Consider the following 20,021-nt stretch of genomic DNA (forward strand, 5'->3'; position numbering starts at 1 on the left):
GACTTTGTGGCTTATTTGCAGAAGAGCTCCAGTGTGCAGGCATGTTGCCTGTTTAGAGAATACATGTGTGTGCTTAGCTCCAGAAGACTGCACACTGTTTAACCAAAGGATCTAAATCTTTGGTTACATTTTGTTTCTTTCCACTGTTTTATGCTTGACAGGAGAGGGAAAAAAAAAGGCAAGATGCAGAATATTTTCCAAGCAACGGATCTATGATTTTCACTTTAAATGTAGAGTGCCCTGGGTAGGGTTAGGCAAGCACCCTCTTGTGGCCAGGGGAAGCAAATTTATGAATGGGATGAAATTTAGCCCAACTCATGCAGTTCATCTGAAATGTTTCTTCAAAGTGGATGGTGATGCCAAGTGACCCTTCAAAGTCCCCCATCAGTCCTAAGAGAATGTGAAAGCCCATGTAAATTGTTGTGTTTAATGCATCCTGATCCTGATACCCCGCTTGTTTACTAGAAGAGTGTCAGAATCACCATTCACTCCCAAGAGGGAAGAAATATCAGCTTGAACCATTCTACCAAGGAGGCTTCTTCCTCAGATCACCTATTAAGAATGAATATAATTTCTTCCCTTGAGTACAAATGGGAGAAGCTTGAAATTGAACAGGAGCATCCTGGAGTCAGAGGACGGCTTATCTAAATATATTTATCCACAGCTGCACCATCCCTTATAATTCAATCCCTGGACCACTTTGGTTTGAGAATCCAAGAAAAGTGCTCTCTCCCAGAGACATACAGAGAGACAAATCATGGATACATTTCAAAAAGGTGCTGTGAAGCCCATTCGTGAAATTTCTAGGGGATCCTTGTGCTCCAAGTTAAACACTCTTACTCCATCCAAACTTTGCCTTTTTTCCCCTGTATCCTCTTACCTTGCTTGAACTAGGAGAAATAGCTCATGCTGGGTGGGTGGGGGAAGGAAAGAATAAGAATCAGGAAGCTCTGGGACCACTCTAAACCATTTAAAGAAACCTTTCAATTACCCAAGCCAAATTCTGGATTCCCACTCTAAGCTGCAGAGCTTTCACGGAAGAACGAAAATTGGGAGCAGTCTTTCATTTAGCAAGTACTTCTTGAGCACCTCCTCTGTCAGCCAGATGCAAGAGCAGTCACTAAGATTAGAGAGGAAAGGTGCTCTTCTGCTCTAAAAAGAACTCATGGAGAAGGTAGACAAGTACTGCATCATAATAGAGTATGATAAATGCTAATATGGATGTTAAGGTGAGTGTTTTGCAGGAGTGGGGACTGGGGGTGTTGGGATGGCTGGAGAGAAGCAAAGAGGTCTCCATAGAGAAGCTAATGCCCAGGCTGAGTCATCAAGGAATAGAAGTAAGCTGTGGGGAGAGGAAGGCTGCAGGGGCACATGCAGTGGCATAGAGGTGAGAAAGAATGGGATGCCTGCAGAAGGGCAAGCAGTGATAAAGCTGGAACAGAGGAAGTGGTTAAGGGGAAGGCTGGAGAAGTAAGCAGAAGTTTATCTTCAAGTGCCTTGTAAAGCATGCCAAAGCCTGGATATTTTTGAAGGAAAAGAGCAAACTACAGAGGTTAAGATGAGGAGTGTCCTCCACTTAGCATTTCCAAAAAGTCATCTGTAGATGCCCCCAAAATATTTAATTGCTGGATTGATAAAGTGTTCTAAGACTTCATAGAAGAGATGTCAGGAGTTCCCGTCATGGTGCAGTGGAAACGAATCTGACTAGGAAACATGAGGTTGTGGGTTTGATCCCTGGCCTCTCTCAGTGGGTTAAGGAACTGATGTTGCTGTGAGCTGTGGTTGTGTAGCCCAGCAGCTGCAGCTCTGATTCGACCCCTAGCCTGGGAACCTCTGTATTCCACAGGTACAGCCCTAAAAAGCAAAAAAAAAAAAAAAAAAAAAAAAAGAAGGAGAGAGAGAGAGAGATCTGGATAGTTCCAAAACAAATAGACAAATAGCAACCAGAGCACTTACACATTTACACCTTCCAAAGAGCCTTAGCTTTATAGGACAGGCAGTAATTCACTTTGCTGAAAGTTCTCCTACGTATAGAACAAAATGACCACATTCCCAATAAAAATGAAAAAACATCTATTTTCATAAATCTATTTATTTTCATTGCACTTTATAAAACATGGAGTGTTAATTTTCTACTGGTGCTCTTACAAGTTGCTACAAATTTAGTGCCTTAAACAACACACATTTATTATTTTACAGTAGATCCGAAGTCTAACATGGGTTTCCCTGGGCTATAACCCAAGTGTCATCAAGATTGCATTCCTTTCCAGAAATTCTAGGGGAGAATATGTTTCCTTGACAATTCAAAATTCTAGAAGCCAATTCTTGATTTGTTTCCCTTTCTGCATCTCCTGAGCCAGCCAGTTGAATCAGTCTCTGACTTTTATTTCACAGTAACATTGCCCTCTGATCACAGCTGGAAAATGTTCTCGGTTTTAAACACTCCTGTGATTAGACTGGGCCCATCTATATAATCTGAGATAACCTCCCCATCTCAAGGTCATTATATCTGCAATGCAAATTGAGATATTCCAAGGTTTATGTGGTTAGGACACGGGCATTTTGAGTAGGTATTGGTCTGCCACCACAAAGGTATCTGGCAGTTTGTCCTGCCTTCTGTTGTTACTGCCTGACCAATGAAAGGCAATTCAACAATTAATATCGTATACCTTCAACTACTTTTTTTTTTTTTTTTTTTAATGGCTGCACTTACGGTTTACGGAAGTTTCCAGGCCAAGGGTTGGATCCTTTAGTCACTCTGCTGGGCCAGGGATTGAACCCATGACTCAAGCTGCTGCAATCAGATTCATAACCCACAGGGCTGCAGCATGAACTCCTCACCTATTTTTTGTCTTTCATTTTTAGTTCACTTAAAGCATTTAATAAAATGCTTATTTATATCCAAGGAGTGTGTTAAGGCCTTGAACATGCCCTCACTGCCATCAACCCCTGCATAGAAAGATAAATCAGTGAAGGAATCAGTGCTGGCAGATGAAGCCAAGTGTGGAAACTCAATCTGAGACTCTGGAACAAGTGGAAGCTGAAGAACGTGGCTGACACAGGCCTTTGACAACTCATCTGAGTAATAGGATTCCCCTGAAACTAGGACGAGCTATGAAGATGAAGATAATACTAAAGCATTGAAAACTAGTAAAGAAATCACAAATGTTCACACATTTAAAGTGAGCTAATCAACACTGTCAACAAGAATTCCCCATCTACCATGTATGTCCCAAAGGAAAAGTTAATGTATGTGTATATTTTACACAGTAACAAGCATAATGTCAATGGAACCAGTGAATTTAACAGCTTAAGCTTACCAAGTCGACCACTGACCAGAAGTTTAGATTTTAGACAAGAACCAGGGTTCTCTGCCCCCTCTGGCCATTCGCCATTTTAGAACACCCCATGTTTCCCAAGACAAGTCCATGTATTTCAAAGGACATTATCTTTTCTGCATTCATTTGGAGGATAAAATAGCCAAGCATGCATATTAAACAAATGTTAAAACTCGGTAATCTGGCTATATTCAATATGTGTTTCCAGAGCACCCAAACACTATGATTGATTATGTTCCAAATATATCACTAGTTTAAGCTTAATTTCTTTTTTGACTCTATGTTGTGTTGTCTTGAAATTCAAACTGTGTTCTGCGATATCAATTCTTAAAAAATGGAAGGCATTCTGCTTTGGGGGAAGAGATGCCTAGAGAGCTAGTGAGGTCACCACCATGTGGTGCCCTGGGTTGCTCAGAGGGGACTCATGCTTTGGGTGGAGTTAGAAAGAAGAGAGATTCTTTTCCAAATTGGAAATGCAACAGTTCAGTGATATGGAAGATATGTTCATCTTTAAGATGGTTCTGGATATTGACGAGCCATGTTAGAAAGACAGGCACCTGAGAACTGTCCCCTGAAGCCTCTGTTCCAGATCAGGCAGTCCCACTTGGACATCTACAGTGCAGTCCTACAGACAAAGTAGACAGCCAGCCTCTGTGTTGTGATTTGAGCTACCCCAGAGGTTTCTTTTTGCCCTGGTCTTGAGGGTCCCTCAGAAAAGGAAAGATTTGAGGGGGTCCTAGGAAGTCAGATAGGATTTGTATCAGCAAAGAGTGGGGAAGACTCAAGGAAAAGGCCATATGCAAAGCCTGATGCGTTTGGGCACTGGTAAGCAAAAATTTTGGAGACGCACCTACTGGGAGAGATGGGAAGAGAAAGTTGAAGGGGACATTTAGGGTCTTCCAGTGCAATCCTGCACATGAGCCCATAAGGCAGAATTAGAATATAGAGGAAACTAAGCAACAGTTTACAGAATCTAGACTCTGACTTCTAGGCAATGACAGCTGGAAATTAGGCACTGGGGAGGCTCAAGGGATTCCACCTGAAGCCACCTTGGGTTGGCTAAAACAGATTGAGAAAAAAGATGGAGGGCCGTGTATTCAGTAAATGGTGATTGAAAGAAAGATCCACTAGTCCCACCTGTTTTGATCATTTGGTGTCACCTTTGTCTATTCCTTTTTATATCCTTCTCAATCACGTTCTTTTTGGGGAAGAAAAAAAAATTCAGCGTCCCCAACTATACTGAGTGAAAAGGGAAGAAGTGTGCATGTTTACAACTATTGTCCACGTGGTCTGGGTATGCCTGATTCAGGGGAGATTTCCTGCTCAGGAAGAGAAGCCCTGGGGTAGAGAGCTGGACACCAAGTGGAGAGGGAAAAGGAGCAAGGAGCAAGCAAGACCTCAGAAATTCATTCTTCTGAACTAGCACCTTTCCATACAATTTTTCAGGTAATATCTTGGCATGCCTTTTTCTTAGAATAAAAAGGTAGGAAAGGAAGTGAAATAAAGCAACAATGATGTCAGAATGTTTAACACACCAAAGAGATGTATAGAGAAAATTGTCAAAACATGCTATATTTCTGCTTTTATATCTAGTGCTTTTCCAACAGCAGAGGCTGTTAAACATATTAACTCCTTTAATCCTCATAGGTGGGATTAGGTAGGCTCTGTTTTCAATCCCCCTTTTACAGATGGGAAAACTGAGTTGTAGGGCATGTAATTCAACCAAGGTCATACAGCTTGTAAGCAGCAGAACCTGATTTCAAACCTAATAGTCTGACCTTAGCATCTGGGTCCTAACCTCTACACTATATTCTCCCATTGTGCTAGTGCTTCTCTAATTGATATTCTGCCCTCTTGATCATAATGACATTATTGTTCTCTCATAACATGATGTGAGCATTATTAATGATGTGGCTGTAAATCCATATTTGAAATAGTCTTCTTGGTAATCATATCTGATTAGACTTTTATTTTTTACCCCCTTGATGCAGCTGACCAGGAGTTTTGAATGAATAGGACAATTGCCAGCATTGCCATTTTCTTTTGCACCCTTGTAGATGTTCCTTTGGCATTATCATCAATTCAAGGGTTATTTGTAAAATATATGTTTGAGTCACTTGCCCATGTTGTGAGGAGTGAGGAGTAGTTTAATTAAACAAGATCACTGACCCTTAAATCCATTTACCCAGGCAACATAAATCTTACTAGATCAGAGTAGGCTAAACTCCAAGCAACTTCTACCCCTATTCAATTCATCAGGATTTTAAATACTTTGCCTAGGATATGACCAGCTGACTGTCATATAGGTTTGAAGAACACACCAGTGCCAAACAGCAGCATAGCTTAAGAACTGTCCTTTGTTAAGATAAATTTTGGCCATATTTTAGGTTACACATATAGGTGCTATCGTGATATTTGTCTTTTACTTACTTCACTTAGTACGAAAATTTCTACAAAACAGAAACAGATCATGGACATGGAGAGCAGAGTTGTGCTTGCTTGGGGATGGGGGAGGGGGAGTGGGATGAACTAGGAGTTTACGGTTAGTAGATGCAAACTATTATATTTACAATGGATAAGCAATGAGGTCCTACTGTACAGAACAGGGAACTATATCCAATCTCTTGAGGTAGAACATAATAGAAGATAGTATGTGAAAAAATCATATATACATGACTGGGACACTATGTTGTATAGCAGAAAGTGATACAACACTGTAAAAAACTATACTCTAATTTAAAAAAAAAGACAAACTTTAAAAGTTCTAAAGTATTACTCCTGCCCCATAAAGGATTTTCCCCTGTAGAAGAGATGTACTTTAGACTACCTCTCTAGTAGAGTATTTCTTAAAGTGGAGTCCTCAAACCATTTAGATCAGAATCAACAAGGTTCTTATAAAAATCTGGATTCCTGGGCTTAAGTCCGTGTTTACATAATGAAATCTTAGGGTAGGACTCAGGAAATCTGCATTTAACATGAATTTTGCTGCTCAGTCCCTGATACAACAATAATTTCCAAGGTTCAAGAGCCCTTTGTTGGCATCTACCTCAACCCTCCAGCCAATATTTGAATATCAGAGTAAACAATCAGATAACAGGGATGCTGACTCACCTTCCCCTGAAAAGAGGACACATTTGATTACTGCCTTTCTACTACTCAAATATATTTTGTTCTTTAGTTTAATTATAACAACCTGGGAAGTAAATGTGCTTGCTTTTTTATCATCTCTATAGTTCTGGTTCAGCACTAGCATGCAATAGGCCACCACCACCAGTAAACAGTTTTCATCTCATGTGATGCCTGATTAAACGCTAGTTGCTACCAGGAGTACTCTGTGGACCAGAATTCTGAGACTGAACTAGAGCACAGTAATCAATCTCTGATGCATTATCAATGTCTTCCAAGGAAACCATGCAGAGAAGTGGCAACTAGGGATGGGTATATGGTGACATAATGAGCCATCTCAACAATCTACCCTCCCAACAAATGAATACAGGAAGATATCCCAAACATTGCTTATGTGAGTAAATCATCTCTCACTTAGGGAAATGCATGCTTTTTTTTCAGCTCATCCCTGTCTTGTAAGGTCATTCCCAAAATAAGTTAGTTATCCATAAGGAACTCAAAACCAAACAAAAAACCCAAACAAATAAACAAACAAAAACAAATAAAAACCCAAACGAGTCAATCAAAAAAATAGGCAAAGGACTTAAACAGGCATCTTTCCAAAGAAGACATACAAATGCCCAACAAGTACATTAAACAATGCCCAACATTGCTAATCACCAGGGAAATGTGAATCAAAACCATAGTGAGCTATCACCTCATACCTGTCAGAATAGCTACCATCAAAAAGACAACTAACAAAATTTTGGTGAGAATATAGATAAAAGGTAACCCTCATGCACCATTGGTGGGAAGGTAAATTGGTGCAGTCACTATAGAAAATGGTATGGAAGTTCCTCAAAAAAATTAAAAATAGAACTACATCATCTTGAAATTTCACTTCTGGGTAACATCCAAAGGAAATGAAGTCACTATCTCAAAGAGATGTTCATTGCAGCATTATTTACAATAGTCAAGATATGAAAATGACCAAAGTGTCTTTCAACACCTGAATGGATAAAGAAAATGTGGTATATATACACAATGGAATATTAGCCATATGAGAGAAAGAAATCCTGTCATCTGTGGGAACATGAATGGACTTTGAGAGCATTATGCTAAAGAAATCAGACGGAGAAAGACAGATATCATATCTCATAATAGAATCTAAATGAGAAGTTCCCATCTTGGCACAGCGGAAATGAATCTGACTAGGAACAATGAGGTTGTGGGTTTGATCCCTGGCCTCTCTCAGTGGGTTAAGGATCTGGCATTTTGGTGAGCTGGTGGTATAGGTTGCAGACGCGGCTCGGATCTGGCATTGGTGTGGCTCTGGCGTAGGCCGGCAGCTGTAGCTTTGATTAGACCCCTAGCCTGGGAACCTCCATATGCCGTGGGTGAGGCCCTAAAAAGACAAAACACACACACAAAAAATCTAATGATCCAATTTCATAGAAAAGGAGAACAGATTGGTGATTGCCAGTGGCAGTTGTGGGGTGGAGTGGAATTTGAATGAAGGTGGTCAAAAGTACAAATTTCCAGTTATACAATAAATAGGTTCTAAAGATGTAATATACAGCATGGTGACTGTAGTTAACAATATGGTATAGCATATTTGAACGTTGCTAAGACAGTAAACGTTAAAATCTCTCACCAAGAGAAAAAAAAATATAACTGTGTGAGGTGATGGTTAACTAAATTTATTGTGGTAATCATTTTGTAATATGTACATATGTCAACTCATTATATTATACACCAATTTACACAATGTTATATGGCAATTATATATCAATAAAACCAGAAAAAAATACAAAAAACTCTCCCAAACCAAAATAAGGTAGTCAGAGTCTTTCAGAACTGAAGCAAGAGCCACTTTAAAAGGGATGCTTCTGTGATCTCTTTCATGACCATGGCATATGTGGAGCCTCAAGTCGGGAGAGGCTGAGTGAAAGCTGTTAGAGATCTTGGACAGCTCCCACCATACTAGTGAAGGAAATCATAAAACAACAATTTCGAACAAGAAATTCAAGCTTAGCTACTTTTAAATGGCAGTAGTCTAGAGTACTCTGGGATAGAGTCAGATATTCCCACATATCACAGCAACTCTGTTTTTATAATAGTGATGACCCTGGATCTTGGAAGCTTGAGGTGGGTAATCTTTTAAGTGTCCGTAAAATAAACTTACTTGGAAGCTCTAATTAGGGCATGTTTTTCACTCAGATACCTGGATTGTTATTCCACCTTCTTAGAAGAGAGAAAACCCTGATAGGGTGAAGAACTCTGCAGAGACCATGTACGCACACCAGTTATGACCACCATCTCGTGGGGAGATAGATCTTTCAGGCAAGCCACTGCATGTGAAGCAGACAAAACAGCAATTAACACATCTACATGCATCTGATTTCCTGTTTCTCTCTTGTTAGTATTTTTGGCAAAGATAAACTGGCTTCAGGAGAAAGAGATGTTGGGACTTAAAGTACTGAGATGAGTTAAAACCACCAGACATGTTTCAGGTTGTATAAACTTGCGCCTCTCTGGAGCAAGCATGAATTGCTCCATCATTATTTGTTATCTGCTCTCTTAGATTCCTTGACTGTGTGCTTAACTGGCTGTCTTTGTACTTAAGTGATTCCTACTCTGTCTTCCTCATGCATTCTTTTTCCTCCATACTACCCTTAAAAGATGGTCTACCTCATGGTTCTGATATACTCTTCTCCCCACTCTCATCTCTCCCCTGGATAATCCAATCTGCTTACACTTGTGTTTTTAACTACCACTTTTTTATCTCCAGGTCAGACCTTCTGTTCTAAGCCTCAGACTCATTAATCCAACTCTTGGCAGAATGTGCTGATGTGGATATGCATAGGCATCTCAAACCCAGCCAATCTCAAACTGCTTACATTATCATTTCATCCCACGCAAAGCAATACCCAGCCAGAGAGCCAAGCTAGAAACCTAGGAGGAACCATATACTTTTCTCATCTCCCCATCTCCTACCAAGTTCTTCTTGGTTTAGCTCCTGAAAAGGTTTCCCCCCCTTTTTTTTTGTCTCTGAAAATGTTTCAAATTTCTATTTTCCTTACTTACCAATCTTTACTAAGACGGTCCTAGTTCAGACTTTTATCAACTTTAACATGAATATCAGCAATAGCTACCCAATCATAGGCTGGCCTCTAGTCTAGTTTACAAGAACCTCTAACATTACCTCCTGTCAACTTATTCAGCCTTATCTCTCTCCTCTCCCCACTTCCCAGCACTACTAACCTGTCTACACTTCCTCCATGCCTTTGATCACACTGTTCTATCTCTGATCATCATTTTACATAGCTAAGTTCTAATATTTAAAGTTTAGTTTGGAGTCATTTCCTACAAAGGTTCTTTGAGACTGATCTACCTACCCCTTTAGTCTAAGCCTCCATTCCCCATAATACCCTGTTATGCAGGAACTACCTCTTTCATCATTTCAACCACAGTGTGTTGTGATTATTTGTTGTCCTTGAAAGCAAGGACTTCACCTTATCCATGCTGGTCCTCAGTATTTAGTGAAGCAAGAAGATGCTAAATAAATGTTTGGTATGTAGCAAGATTAATGACTAAGAGAAATCAGAGCAGAATTTTAAAATTTCAATTTGTGGAACGTTTGTTGGGTTTTCATCTCATTTGGGCCACAAATTGGAAAAGAAAAAGACCATCCATATATTTAAGTTGTAAGTTATTTATATTAACATTGTAAATTCAAGAAAGCAAGAATGTTCTACTACAACTTTTAAGTAGAGAAGGGTTCATTATTGTCATTGTCATTATTATTGGAATAGCTTATAGGACACCAGGGACTAATACAGCTCCCTTTTTTCTTCAGAAAGACAACTCAAAAGGAAAAATATCTGCTTGTGGTCGATATCCTATGTTTTATTTCTTCCTGTAAGTAACTGTAATTGAGTTATAAAAATCTGGAAATCAAAAATCTGGAACTGCAGACCCAGCTTTTACTGACTCACTCAGAGTGCTATAACTACCAGAGAATGAATGCTCGAGTGAGGCTGAAAAAGAAGAGTTCATTTCCCTCTAGCATGCCTTGTCTGCTTCAAAAGAGAAAGCATAGCCATGGGGAAGGACCCACTACTGCTGTCAGTGGCTCTGAGCATCACTCAAGTTACCAGCATTCGCATGTGGCATTTAACTTGCCCCCAAGTTCTGCTCCTAAAAAGTCGGCACAAAGTTTTCCATAACACTATGATTTTTACCCTCCAGAACTGATGAGATGATTCAAGTGAAAAAGCTATCAAAGGACAAGCTATTATTCTCCACCAACTACTCATTGGCTTTCAGCTTGAGCACTCCAAAGACACATTGCCAAGAGGAGGTAGCATGAGCTAACTTGCCTTCTTTATTTCTGTGGTGAGTGGCTGCTGTAAAAATGATCTAGGCCCAAACTGTCCCACCCATTATCTATTTAGGTGGGACTGTCTCCTACTGCCATTTCTGCCAGCTGGGGGCAGAACTCTTGACGATGACAGTAAACATACAGCAAGAATGTTTCAATTTGATCATATTGGTGACTCACAAATTAGGATTAAAGAACACTAGCATTTTGCTCATGTCAACTAACCCCCTCCTTCACACACACACAGACACTTCCACTTACTCTCCCCCAACCCTTGCTTCCTTCAAACTTCTCACACCATTACTCAGTGTCTATGCCCCGGGGTCCCTGGGGATGAAATGTGCTTGTTGATTCCCACACCCTGTGGGGACTGGTATCTGGGCAGAGGGTCCTCTGCTGAATTTTTTTTAAGTACAGAAGATCCTCAAGATTCTTTTAAGATAAAAGTGCATTTCCTTGGCTTAGAATTTCTTCCTGGAAAAATAGCATTTCATGACAGGAACACACAGGAAGAGATAGCTCTGTCTCTCAAGGAGTGCTAAGCAAGTCACCAAATGCAGAGAAGTTCATGGAGGGATATTTAAAATTTATTCATTTGGAGTTGCTGTCATGGCTCGGCACTTAATGAACCTGACTAGTATCCATGAGGGTGCGGGTTCCATCCCTGGCCTAACTCAGAGGGTTAATGATCCAGCATTGCCATGAGCTGTGGTGTAGGTCACAGACACAGCTCAGATCCTGAGCTGCTGCGGCATAGCCGGAAGCTACAGCTCTGATTCGACACCTAGCCTGGGAACCTCCATATGCCACGGTTGCGGACTTTAAAAAAAAGACAAAAATAAATAAAAATAAAAATAAATAAATAAAATTTATTCATTTACTTTTGTATGCACACACGCCCATGCACATCCATACACACTATACATATTTTGCCCAGAAACTCAGAAAGGAAGCTGCAACTTAATGGCAAAGGAAAATAGAAGAGTGAGAAGGAAGATAGAAATTTTTGTTCAACATGAGTAATGTTTTGTCAGACAAAGACATCCTAGCCAGGCTTCTCACAGCTGGAGCTGAGAGGAGCTTATAAGCACCCAGCACTTTGAGTTCAATAGAAAATGCCTGCACAGTTCTAAAGCCTGAGCACAGGATAATTTCATGCCTGCTTTCCATATGCCAGTGCTGTGTTGAGGGTTCCTTTATCACATTTAGCAGGCAGCTTCCCCATGCTTCCCCTGTGTTTGTATTGTGCTCTCTGACTGAGCTCGTCTATGTCAGCACAGACACTGTCAGCAGCACTGAGGGCTAAATGTAGAATCCACGGAAGAGGGCAAGGGAGCCCAGGAAGCCAGGAAGTGGGGAGCCACAGCCCACTCCCCTCCAGCTTCTGACGGTAACCACCTGTGGACACAGATATTTACAAAAACGAAACATTGTGCAGACCTAGCCTTGGGTTTGGAAGCAATACTCTAAAACATGGAGCTAGCTGTGACAGTCTGTTGAAGTCTCGTCCTTTCTGCTGACAGTGTTAGCTGAGGTGACTGGAATCTGAAAGCAGTATTTTTTTCATAAGAAAGTGAGCTCTTCTCACAGCAAGAACTGTCAGTAAACAAGTAATCAAGTAAACAAGTTCATGTGGATTTCTGTTATTATGAAAATATCCATAATTCTTCCACAGTGCTACCCTCTCCATATCCTTTGGAAACTGGAGAAAGCTCTCATTGCCCCAACTCCAGAATGCATGTATGAATTTCCTCATCCACCCTGCCTTCCATTTACGGAAAGATGACTGACTGTTGATCTTCAGCTGAGAGAGGAAGCCTCATGGGCAAATATTCATTCCTATGAGGGTATCCATTATGTCACCTTAACAGTAAGAAAGTTAATTTCCAAAGATGAGTTGGAGTCTAACCAGAGAGGAAACTCACGTCCTCCTTTCCTTGGGTTGAGGCAGACAAGGAAGGTTTGTCATGAAACACCATCATAACATTGTCAGGCATAGCTGCTCTGCTCTTAATGGGATTTGAAGAGAGACAGTTTCAACTCCATATGCTATTTGAAAGCTTAAAAGGAATCTTTAATAATTAGAATACTCATTACTTACCCCTTCCAGAAATTTCCATTTTAATTTTCACTTGTCTTTTGTGTTGGAGGGAAAGAAAAGACAAAGTGGCAGGTAAATCCAAATACAAAATCCTAAGAAATCCTAAGAAAGCTCTGTCTGTCTCAATAATGGCACCTCCTTAAATACATGTTGTCACAGCCCCCAAATATATATCATTAAATCTCTACAGTTGTACTCAAAACACTTTGCTCCAGAAATTAGACTAAGTTACCTTGAACTTGCCTCTCTACTCACTCTCCCATATTCAACCACATGTGGTGAATTCCATCCCATTCATAATGTGGTTCAGACAGGTTCACACACTGGAGCCCGTCATCGTGCTCCTGAAATCTCATCCAGTGCCCTCAAGAGAGAAGGCTGAAATTTCCAAATAAATACTTCTCACAACCACCAGATTAGGTATGCAATACTGTCCATAATTTGGTTTAAATAAATTAAATGTCCCGTCATTGCTAGTTTCAATTTCATCACTATCCATTAAGTTCCTACCGGTGTTACACATTTTACCAAGTTAGTAAAGTGGAAGTGATTTTTACCATCTCAAGAACAGGGTTATGTGTGAGCAGTGAGAAACAGCTATTGGAATAGAGCCTGAAGTTTCACATGCAACACTTCATTTATTTGCCCTGTAATGTCAAGGATGAATTCCTCGGTTTCCCAAAACTAGTCTTAACTAACTGAACACAATAGCATCTAGCATGGGCTTTCCAGTTCCCATAGACCAGCCTCTTCCCAATTCCATACATATCTTATTCATTCTCAATTTCCCATCATTGAACTTCTGCTTTCACTCTTTTTATGGCCAGATGCTTCAAGTAAGAGTCACTGATGGGATCAGCTTGCCCACTCACATAGCTAATATCTTCCTCATGTTAATGAACTTTTTAACATACATTCAGAAAAGTACACATATCATAAATATATAGTTCTGTGAATTATCACAAAGAGAGCAAGCTTGCATAGCCCTCTGAAATCAAGAGACAGAACATCACCAACACCCCAAAGAGGCCTCTCTCTTATCCTCCTCCAACCAGTTAAAAAGTCCCACCCACAGAAAGTTATTCATTACTCTACAACCACAGATGGGCCTTTCAGATTTCTGAACTTTATATAAATAGAATCTTCAGGACGCATTCTGCAGCATCTGGCTTCCTTCACTCCTTGGGCTTTGTTTTTAATAACCATGATCACTCTGAGGCTCTGACCAATCTTACATTCCTCTAAAAGGGGTTTTACTTTTGCTTGTGGTGGTCAATTAGAGTAGAAGTGCATATTCATCCAATCTGAGGTAATTTAGGTGAAGTTTCAGTCTCGATGAGGATTGGTGAGTTTCAGTCTTTGTGAGAGTTGTTCTATTTCCAGTTTGTCTATGCTCCTAGAAGGTAGCCCTTGAAAAGTTCCCTCTAAATACTTTAAGAGCTTATCAGGACTTTTCTCCCTTGGCAGATGCTTAATTTCACTGTTCCTTTAGTCCATCAAGACCACCAAAATTCCTCTCAGCCACTACTTTTTTTTGGAGGCCCCCACGGCATGTGGAACTTCCTAAGGCAGGGATCAAACTCATGCCACAGACGTGACCCACACTGCCACAGTGACAACACTGGGTCCTTAACCTGCTGAGGCATCAGGGAACTCCAGAGTCACTTCTTTAAAATGTGCAAACATCTTGGGAGACAAAGCAAAACGCCAAATGTTATACCTGCATATGTGAGCTCCCCTTTTCTCTAAGACCTTCAAAAGTCGTTGCTGCCTTAGAAGATTTTTAATGGATTTAAACAGCAATTTTTAAACCAACTTTCCCAGTGCTGTTGGTAGGAGGGTTGATCTGATGCAAGTTAGTCTGCTAGAGCCCAACCATCTAGTTGCTACTCAGCATAAGTCAAGCTCAAGTTTTTCCTCTTCTAAGAGTCTTCTCTATTTACTCCAGGCCCTATGGTTCTCTTCCAATTGTGAACTATAGTGGCACTTTTTAGTCTGCTCATTCATTTTAGTACCTGATTCCATTCTCTTTTTTTCTCCACTAGTTTAGAGAGTTACAATCATACAGTGTATAATAAATATACATATGTGATAACTTATGTGCTATAATTATTACAACTACATATTTTTCAGAATTAGTTATAATTTGATATCTCAAACATTTCTAAATTCCCTGAGAGCCTAGGATCTAGCACTTACATTGCTTTATATTCACTGGAGAATAATTTGGAAATCCAAAAAATTGTAGAAGTAGACTAATTTATTATTTCTAGTCACCAAAGACAAGATTAATTTGATTAGTATCACTTTGGGAAAGTTATTTAGCATCTCGAAACCTCAATTTCATTATTTGTAAACTAATGATAAGTGGTACTACCTCATTGGATTGTTGGGAGGATTTAATGAGCTAATGTATGTGAAATGCTTAGAACAAGGCTTTACACGAGGCACATTCCAGAATAAGACAGAGGTTTCATGTTTATTTCCTGCTTCCTCTCATTGGGCATGCTCTCTGGATACTGTATCTCACTGATGTTTAATGTTACATCATTATTCAATAGTTCTAGATAGGGAACAACAAGCTAAAGGATTTGTATAGGACTTGCACTGATTTCACCACAACTCACACAGCAAGACATAAATAGGGTCACACTGAAGGCAAAATCCCTAACTTTTTCTGGTTCTTTCTCCCACCTGTTTAATGTAGCCCACTGCAAAACACTCATTTTCTACACTTTCAGCATCGCCAATAGAGTCTCACACAGGTTCTTGAAAACTACTTTGACTCCCAACCCCTTATCAGTATACAAAGTTCAGAGCTTTACAGCTGCTGGTATATACACTCAGCTGCCCCCCCACCCCACCCTGAACCAAACTTGTATCTCCTTTGGGATAAACATCAACACATCTAAATTTATTTGCACCTATTGCCAATAGAAAGGAAAGTAGCAGGAAGGAAGTGGACACAAGGGAAAAGGCAAGGAAGAAAATTAGTATTTTGTTCTTTTTTATGGCTGAGTAGTATTCCATTATGTATATGTACATCTTCTTAATCCAAAATAATTCCATTTGCAGCAACATGGATGGAAATACAAAGTCATATACTAAGTGAAGTAAATCAGAAAGAGAAACACAAACACCACATGATACCACTTATATCTGGAATCTAATATATGGCACAACTGAACCTATCTACAGAAGAGAAACAAACTCATGGACATGGAGAACAGACATGTGGTTGCCAAGGGGAGGGAGAAGGAGTGGGATGGACTGGAGTTTGGAATTAGTAGATACAAACTATTGCATTTGGAGTGGATAAGCGGAAATTGACAGAATACAAATCAAGTCTACTAAAAAAAGAAAGGAAAAAAAAGAAAGAAAACTAGTATTTACTGAGCACTTTTTTTATCTGGAATACTTCATTCCCAGAGGAAAACCAGAAAGAAACTTTTGGTCTAAATAAGCAAACAAACCTGCTGTGAACTACCCCTGGAAGTCCTCAGCCAAGAGTTCTCAGCCATAGTCCAATCCGGTTTAAGCTTAACCTGGCTCCCATTGTATTGGATTACTGCCTTAATTTTTCTCTGACCAAAGGTCAACTGCCTTCCCCAGGACTCACTAGCATCAAGTGCCAAATACCCTTTGCTTCTTTAGAAAAAGGAAGAAGCAAAGGATCTTTGGCCCAGCAAAATGGTGTCTGTGGAAATCTCTACCTGCCTCTGAGGGAGGAACCACAGAACTGATATAGTCAACCAGAGAGGACTATACTTTGCAATTGCCCCAGACTATAGTGCAGCTCAAAGGCTGATAAACTAGAGTTCTTTTCTTTTTCTTTTTTCCTTTTTTTAATGTTATTGGTGTATAGGTGACTTAACAATGCTATGTTAGTTTTAGGTGTACGGCAAAGTGAATCAGTTACACATATACACATATCTATTCTTTTTCAGATTATTTCCCCCATATAGGTTACTACAGAATATTGAGAAAATTTCCATGTGCTATACAGGAGGTCCTTGTTACTTATCTATTTTGTACATAGTCGTGTATATATGTCAATCCTAACCTACATTATCCCTCTCCCCAGTGTTTCCCCTTTGGTAACCATACATTTGTTTTTGAAAACTTTGAGTCTGTTTCTGCCTTGTGAATAAGTTTTTTTATCATTTGTATTAGATTACACATATTAGTGATGTCATATGATACAGTGCCATTTGCAGCAACATGGATGCCTAGAGATTATCATACAAAGTGAAGTAAGTCAGATAGAGTGCTTTCCTTCTCGCTAACACTGCAAGATTAGTTCTCCTACAGTAGAATGGGTGACTACAAATAAAAGTGATTCAATTTTTGTACAAAAAGGGAAAAAATCAGACAATATGAGTAATTCAGCTACAATATGCATATGACACAGTCCTTCACCACTCCAGGGAGGTGGACCTGAGGCTCTCCCGAGGGCTCTGGAAGGCAGGGCATGCCAGAACCAGATCAGAAGCTGAGCTTGGCCTTGCCCTTTCACCACAAGCAGACAGTTTGAGGAGAATGTTTGAAGAAATCCCTTATAAAGCCAGAGAGCATGACAAAAACAAAAGAAAATTGAACTCAGTATCCTCTTTCTCTGAGTTCCTTTAATTTAATGCTCTTCATGAATGTGGTCCCAGGATGGCAGTAACAGAATGTCTTAGACCTTCCATCACATAAGAACAAACTCCTTTAGAAACATTTTCATACTTTCGGGCATTACTTCAGACCAAGATAAAACAGAGAAACATGAGTTTCTTTTTAAAAAGGAAACTTTAAAAATTTTAAAACTTTCTAACTGGACTTCTTAAATAAACTTCTATATATATGTATATATGTATATATATATATATACACACACATATACACACAAAAATATCTCTATAAATATATATACACATATACATATTTATATATACATATATACATCTTCAATACATATACATGTTTATATGTGTGTGTGTGTGTGTGTGTATTTTTTCCATTCATGAAAGTTAAACCCTTCATCAGGCCTGGCACTTGTTAAAGGAGTGGACCACTCTTCCATTGCTTTCTGTGTCCTGCAATGGGTTCATAGCTCTTGGATGGCAAGGACATTAGGAGACCAGAATTATTAACCAGGGATCCTGGGCTGCCTGAGGCCATTTGAATTTCTTTGTACATGCAACGTCATGGAAGAATCTTTTTTGGTCTTAGCCTGTGCAGGCATATTTGGAAGCTGCGCCAGTCCACTGAGATCACCAGGAAGACATTCAGAAACTCTATTGCATAAAACTTTTACATCTAGTCCAGCCAAAGTAGAGATTATATGGGAGTTTTGTGGCACTGTATCAAATAATACAGTGTAATTTTTAATAAAGGTATCAGATGTTTTGGCATCAGAAACAGTCTAAATGAAACATTTTTAACATATAATGGCATACTGCACATGCCATTCTCAGAAGAAATAATTTAAACTGTAGGTCTAAATTATATATCCTCACATATTTGCTTGTATACTCAAACTGTTTCTGCAAGAACACATGAGAAACAGGAGGATATAAGAGAAACAGCAAAAGTTAGACTTACTTGTAACTATATACCCTTTGGAAACTTTTGAATATTACACTATGTGCATGTGATTGTCCTTTAAAAAATAAGTCAATATTTTTTAGCATAATCTTAAAAATTCATATGATGGCAGCTGACTTAAAAATATAGAGATCTTTCTTTTCTTTTTTTTTTTTTTTTATGGTCACACCTGCAGCATATGGAAATTCCCAGGCCAGGGGTCAAATCAGAGCAGCAGCTGCTGGCCCATGCCACAGTCACAGCAACTTCTTAACCCACTGAGCCAGGCCAAGGATCAAACCCACATCCCCATAGAGACAATGTCAGGTCCTTCATTCGCTAAGCCACAAGGGAACTTCTAGAGATCTTCTAAAATCTCTTAACTTTGAAAATGAGAGGAGGCTGGTACCCAGTAGGTGGGGACAGATCGTGGGGGAATCCAGGGTTGACATGCAGGGGAAAGAACACCACTGATGAGATGGCAGATGAGTCATTCATTCAACAGAACACTGCCTCTGTACCAAGCACTTCACTCACCAGGGATGGGTGAGGGATCCTGAAGTTCCCAGCAAAGTTCTCAGGCCAGCAGAAGACTCAGAGATTCCAATAAAGAAAGTCAAATACATGATGGGTGGTTTAATAAGTGGGAGGGGTATGACACGTTATCTTCTCATATAACTACTTAAACCCACCAGTATGTTTATTTGCTGCAAGATAAATTCGTTTCTTTTACTCTGTGAACACCAGACAAAGGTGTTTATGACCTGAAGGTTGTGGTCACTGGTGTGATGAAACAGTGACAACTCCAGCAGCTGTATGGACCCCTGCAAGTGGTCTCAGGAACTCTAGCCACCAGAAGTATGGATGTTTTACTCTGAAAGGCCAGAGTGTGAATTCTGCTACTTTCTTAAAGGGTTAGTTTGAGCAAATTGCCTAAGGAGCATCAGTTTCCTAATCTGAAAAACAGGAATGAAAATCTCAGCATTGCAGCCCTGCTAAAAGGACTGTGTGTGTGTGTGTAGCAGGGTGTGGTGAGCATGAGGGATGTCATGTTATTCTCCTGGCATGCAGAAGCAGCTCCATAGATGATGGCTGTTATGATCCTGGTTATTAATAATAATAATAGCTATGGAGGGTGGAGGAGACCCTGATGAATATTTAAGAGTGGCCTTTACCTTACTACAAAAGGAAAACATAGCTCATAAAGGATAAATGTAAACTAGAACAAATAGCTAAATATCTGCTTCCCTTATGAGCCCAAATGTTCCTCCCTCTAGGTTTATGGGGCCCATGATTATCTCTGTCAGCTGGGATATTCAGATAAATGCACTATATTAAAGAGCAGGGCTATTCTATGGAAATCACTCAATAAAATAAAGAATCCAGAAATGACAGAAGCCTGATGATTATTTTATTTGATCTGTTTATCTCTGTGTCTCTCTGCCATCTGTCACAGCCATACCTGAGGGTAGGCTCCAGGGATTTTACCTAACTGTAGGGGAATCAAGGTGTACAGTGGAAGGAA

The 20,021-nt window shown here is 39.8% G+C and overlaps 1 protein-coding gene across 4 annotated transcripts in view; it reads right to left on the reverse strand.

Moving 5' to 3' along the window:
* Positions 1-20,021, reverse strand: part of LOC146395765 (uncharacterized) — a 591,473-nt gene that overhangs the window by 37,734 nt on the left and 533,718 nt on the right. The window contains exon 11 of one of the 4 annotated variants that reach the window (XM_085001351.1): positions 8,716-8,794. The exons of the other annotated variants lie outside the window; for them this stretch is intronic. The gene's annotated coding sequence lies outside the window, so the exon portion shown is untranslated. Of the gene's footprint in view, positions 1-8,715; positions 8,795-20,021 lie in introns of those variants that run through there. 4 annotated transcript variants of the gene reach the window in all.

Source organism: Sus scrofa, chromosome 15 (assembly GCF_054392235.1).
Source record: "Sus scrofa isolate SSC_HxYL_T2T_F1_AM1 chromosome 15, Sscrofa_HxYL_maternal_Yorkshire_Landrace_v2.0, whole genome shotgun sequence".
Classification (NCBI taxonomy): Eukaryota; Metazoa; Chordata; class Mammalia; order Artiodactyla; family Suidae; genus Sus; species Sus scrofa.